General features: G+C 46.4%; 1 non-coding gene across 1 annotated transcript; it reads left to right on the top strand.

Moving 5' to 3' along the window:
* The first annotated feature begins 1623 nt into the window (after positions 1-1623).
* TRNAY-GUA (transfer RNA tyrosine (anticodon GUA)) lies at positions 1624-1709 on the top strand. The gene is given in 2 exon segments: positions 1624-1660; positions 1674-1709. It is a non-coding gene; the product is annotated as a tRNA-Tyr (tRNA).
* The last annotated feature ends 4000 nt before the right edge of the window (positions 1710-5709 follow it).

Below are 5709 nucleotides of genomic sequence, written 5' to 3'. Positions count from 1 at the left end.
ATTTAAGAGGTTTTATTACAAACCCATTTTGGATGTAGCTTCTGTGGTAATGTCTAAACTTTAAACTAGCATAATCAGAGCCTCCGGTCCTGACATAGAATATAAAATTTTCTAGCTGTCGCGTCTAGAATTTTCAATTCTATTAAGGACACGGAGGCGAGGATTATCCCACCCTGGCAGAAAAGTTCAATTATACAAAGTATATTATACAATGTGCTGTTTGAATTGACTATTTGTTTCTACCCTCCCTGAATTTCAAGTTGTTTTAAAAACGCAAAAAAAAAAAAAAAAAAAAAATTAATATGTCTTTTAGATGATAATGTTTTTATAACGATAAGACAGTTTTTATGGCTATGTGTTCTGTGCTTGTCTTAGGTCAAGAAGAAAAATGATGCTGTGAGCTTCGTCAGGATTTCTCCCAGGATTTTCTCCTTGGAACCCGTTTTTCCTCCTTCCTCTGTGATCTTCTGCTTCGTTCCGGTTGGATGTTTTGTTCATGATTCTGGACTTGAGGTTTTTCTTTTGTATAACTTTGAGCATCAGTGAATTAACTGTATCTATATTTGCAAAGAAAGAGGAAGAGACACTGAGTCATGAGGGTTTTATAGGGTTGGTCTCTATGGTTGTAGTTGTGTCCCTTGGGGTTCATGGGATTTGTAGTTTTGTTTGTATAACCTTTCCTATTGGCTGCTGAATATTAAAAGCATGGAAAGAGAAGCATAATCCTCGCCTCCGTGTCCTTAATAGAATTGAAAATTCTAGACGCGACAGCTAGAACATTTTATAGTATTCTCCATCTATTTAATGTAAATCTATTTATTGAACAGTATTTCTTTCCTCGTGGTCTCCATGAATGCAGTGTGTCTTCCATGTCTGGTGTTTTATTCTGGCTTTTTGTATATCTCGGTCAGGGGTGACAACATGCCTGCATCTTCACAACTCACTCCCTATCATTCTAACACTGAGAGCCAGGCTCTGCAAAGTTTAAGAATCTACACAACGTTCAGCATTCCAGCTGAGTTCATTGGCCGACATACTTCTTGTGATTTGTTTGCCGTTTTATTTCCTGAGCTGTACTTTTCTCAAGAAAGTTAGTTCCTTTTATTTTTAATAAGCCATTGAGAATGCTGAGAAATCACTTTGTGTGTCTGCGACAAGGTACATTTATTTTTTTGAATTATAAGTAAAGGTAATCAAGATGGAAAGACAATGGCTGTGTGACTGACTTCAACAGAAAGCCCTCCCCCGTGCTTGCTGCTGAAATATTGAGCTATTAGAAAAGCAGTGAAAATGTGCATTGCTAAAGCGGCATGTGTTTTCCAGAGTACGCAAATGAAGAGGAAAAGCACGCCTTGCCAATTAAAATGGCGAGTCACCCTTTGTAGTTATTCTGCGATGAGTTCCCAAAAAGTACTGAAGTGGTTGATTAAATGATGCTGATTGTAGGTTTGTGCTGCTGGAGAATGAGATAGGCATCTGAAAATAAACAGCATGCATCCTGAAGACACAGCTTGATATGTGACCTCGGTCTTTAAATGCCCAGCAAACATACACATGGTCACCATGTGCCCCACTGCAGGCAGGTACATAACCTGAAGGCTGCAGTCACATGATGCTTCCGTCCCTTCGATAGCTCAGTTGGTAGAGCGGAGGACTGTAGTGTTTAAGCTGATATCCTTAGGTCGCTGGTTCAAATCCGGCTCGAAGGACTTTTGGGGGTATTTGCTCTTCATATTTCATTTCACATTCTGAAATTAAAATACGCCATGTTTTCAAGCAACGACGCTAGAGCTTGACAATTCTTTTTGTCTCCCCCATTTTTCTCAGATGGCACCAAGAAGTGAATTTAGCCAGAGCACAAATGGACGGAGGTGCAGCCGCTGATCCCAGTGACTGTCAGAGAGAGAAAAGGAGGAGTCTGTGCAGAGGAAGCTGTAAATCAGTGATACAAAGAGAGCGGCTCTTTCCTTGCACAGATGGGGTCAACACTGACATTTATGTGGGTGCAGCGCCCCCAGCAGGGGGACAGGTAGAACAATCAGTAGGAGGTCAGGTACCAGGGAGTCATCAATTCACCGTTAGAATAGTGGTCAGTATCCCCGCCTGTCACGCGGGAGACCGGGGTTCAATTCCCCGACGGGGAGATTACATTTTTTATTAATAGTTTTCCTTTTTGAATGACATATATTTTTCACATTAAAATCATTTCTTTAAAAATGAAATTGTAACTTCAGGAACAAGCAAGAAACAGCTGTGAAGAATAGGCGAGTTTAACCCCCCTATTAATTTGTACTGACGCGTGGAAAAGTTTAATGGGAAGAGAGCGGAAACAACAGGATATTTTAAGATTTTAAGAACCGGGCTGAGGTCGCCTGTATCAGAGCTCGGCCTGCGCGGACTCGACGCCTTTTGTTTCACTTTAAACTTTATTTTACGCTGAAACTAAGGGAGACTTTGAGTCAGACGCGGATGTTTCAGGCCAGACTCCCTTCTAATGACCCAGTCTGCATGGGGTTCAAATAATCACATTTTATTCACAATAGAAGAACAGTTTGTGCGCACAGTAATGCATACACAACGCTGTGGGATAGCGTAACTGGATGGACGGAATGCGTAACCAATCAAACATTCACCCCCAGTCACAGATCTGGGTTTAATCCATCCATTATTTTGCTCACCATGCAACCCCAGTTTGAACCCAGCCATATGCAAATCAGTCTTGACCCTGTTCCTCATGGGAACAGTCCAGCCCGAACTGCCAGGCCAGGTTCTCACTGGACCGGAAACAAGCATCCTGGGACCGGTTTCGGGGTTTCACCCCTCATCAGCCAGGCTAGCTTGAATCCAGTGGCACAGTGAGCCCGGGACCCACGTCTGGGCATACCCGGCGCACTTAGAGCGGCAAAAGCAAAGCAAAACACAACGCTGTGTTACTAATGTCGCCCTACGTGGGAAGGGTATGCCCAGACGTGGGTCCCGTGCTTCCCATGCCACTGGATTCAAGCTAGCCTGGCTGATGAGGGGTGAAACCCCGAAACCGGTCCCAGGATGCTTGTTTCCAGTCCAGGGAAGACCTGGCCTGGCAGTTCGGGCTGGACTGTTCCCATAGGGAACAGGGTCAAGACTGACTTGCATATGGCTGGGTCCAAACTGGAATGGCATGGGCAGCAAAAAAACGATGGATTAAACCCAGATCTGTGACTGGGGGTAAGTGTTTGCATTGTCAGCACTCCGTCCATCATTCTTTTGTGTTACTAATGTCGCCCTACGTGGGAAGGGTATGCCCAGACGTGGGTCCCGTGCTTCCCATGCCACTGGATTCAAGCTAGCCTGGCTGATGAGGGGTGAAACCCCGAAACCGGTCCCAGGATGCTTGTTTCCAGTCCAGGGAAGCCCTGGCCTGGCAGTTCGGGCTGGACTGTTCCCATAGGGAACAGGGTCAAGACTGATTTGCATATGGCTGGGTCCAAACTGGAATGGCATGGGCAGCAAAAAAACGATGGATTAAACCCAGATCTGTGACTGGGGGTGAGTGTTTGCATTGTCAGCACTCTGTCCATCATTCTTTTGTGTTACTAATGTCGCCCTACGTGGGAAGGGTATGCCCAGACGTGGGTCCTGTGCTTCCCATGCCACTGGATTCAAGCTAGCCTGGCTGATGAGGGGTGAAACCCCGAAACCGGTCCCAGGATGCTTGTTTCCAGTCCAGGGAAGACCTGGCCTGGCAGTTCGGGCTGGACTGTTCCCATAGGGAACAGGGTCAAGACTGATTTGCATATGGCTGGGTCCAAACTGGAATGGCATGGGCAGCAAAAAAACGATGGATTAAACCCAGATCTGTGACTGGGGGTGAGTGTTTGCATTGTCAGCACTCCGTCCATCATTCTTTTGTGTTACTAATGTCGGATTCAAGCTAGCCTGGCTGATGAGGGGTGAAACCCCGAAACCGGTCCCAGGATGCTTGTTTCCAGTCCAGGGAAGACCTGGCCTGGCAGTTCGGGCTGGACTGTTCCCATAGGGAACAGGGCCAAGACTGATTTGCATATGGCTGGGTCCAAACTGGAATGGCATGGGCAGCAAAAAAACGATGGATTAAACCCAGATCTGTGACTGGGGGTGAGTGTTTGCATTGTCAGCACTCCGTCCATCATTCTTTTGTGTTACTAATGTCGCCCTACGTGGGAAGGGTATGCCCAGACGTGGGTCCCGTGCTTCCCATGCCACGTGGGAAGGGTATGCCCAGACGTGGGTCCCGTGCTTCCCATGCCACTGGATTCAAGCTAGCCTGGCTGATGAGGGGTGAAACCCCGAAACCGGTCCCAGGATGCTTGTTTCCAGTCCAGGGAAGACCTGGCCTGGCAGTTCGGGCTGGACTGTTCCCATAGGGAACAGGGTCAAGACTGATTTGCATATGGCTGGGTCCAAACTGGAATGGCATGGGCAGCAAAAAAACGATGGATTAAACCCAGATCTGTGACTGGGGGTGAGTGTTTGCATTGTCAGCACTCCGTCCATCATTCTTTTGTGTTACTAATGTGCGCACAGTAATGCCATATGTGATCCGAACGGGCTGTTACCTCTCGGGACCACTTCTTATTTTCACACAAAACTCCTGAGTCTCCTCGTTTTTAAACAAAATACAAGGATGAATTCGAAAACGAGGCAAACAACGCGAAAAACATCAAATGCGCTTGTTTTAAAATTAAATGAGACTCACAAAAGGTGATTGAGGAATACTTGTAAACAGCGCTTTAACTGAAGAAAAAGAAGTGCGGGTACTCACTCAACTGATTCTATGTCAGGCCCAGAGGCTTCGTATTATGCTTTTCCTTCTTTGCTGTTTACTATATGTAAAAAACACAGAAGCCAATCAAAATAAACGTTTTTTAAAGACTACATTTCCCATAAACAACACATGTCCACTGCGCCAGCGAGGGTCCTTGCCCTATGAATGTCTAAACCGCTGCCATATTCCTCCTCGTTCTTTGCTGCTCCGCGAGGAAAGAGACAAGTGCATCCTCGATATATTTAACTTTTATGGTATTGCGATTGCTCACTGTATTTTATATCTGGTCGAGCGCTACACTCTCCGAGTCGTTGCCGGCACCCGGCGTGGGTGACTGGGGGCGGGAGACGACGCGCTCTAGCGTGAGGACGAGCAGTCCTATTTTTAGCTCGCCCTGCACGTTTTCATCACGGCAGGCGGTCCCTTGTACATATCGGGACACGAGCTACGCGCTGAGGCTCAGCAGATTGTGCGCCATCTGCCAGCATTATAAATCGATTGAATCTAGGCAGCCTAGAAACATCTCCCATATGCCCTACGCCGGGGCAAGTGCAGGCAATTACAGGATGATCCTGAGGGGCATAAATCCTATAAGTCTGCAAATTGTTGCAGCTGGGATTGTGTTTGTTACACCTGCTTATTGCCCCCATATTGATACAGATATATTTGAGTGGACTGCCCCCACATTGAATTTCATTTTGCCTTCAATCATGGTCCAAAAATACCTTTCTGATAATCTGCCCCAGACAGATGGAGACCTACTCCTTGCAGGTGACATTGTTCATGCCCTAGACGCTACTATCACACAACCCGGAACCAGAGCATCGGCAGTCGCTCTTCAACCCTTTGCGCGCCAATTCAAAAGATATGCCCTTTCTGTGCCTCCTTACACGGCTGCTGGCCGATCCTGATCAATCTCTTCT

Source organism: Pleurodeles waltl, chromosome 4_2 (assembly GCF_031143425.1).
Source record: "Pleurodeles waltl isolate 20211129_DDA chromosome 4_2, aPleWal1.hap1.20221129, whole genome shotgun sequence".
Lineage (NCBI taxonomy): Eukaryota > Metazoa > Chordata > Amphibia > Caudata > Salamandridae > Pleurodeles > Pleurodeles waltl.
Note: the sequence above shows the minus strand (reverse complement) of the source record. Positions and strands in the feature narration are given on the sequence as shown.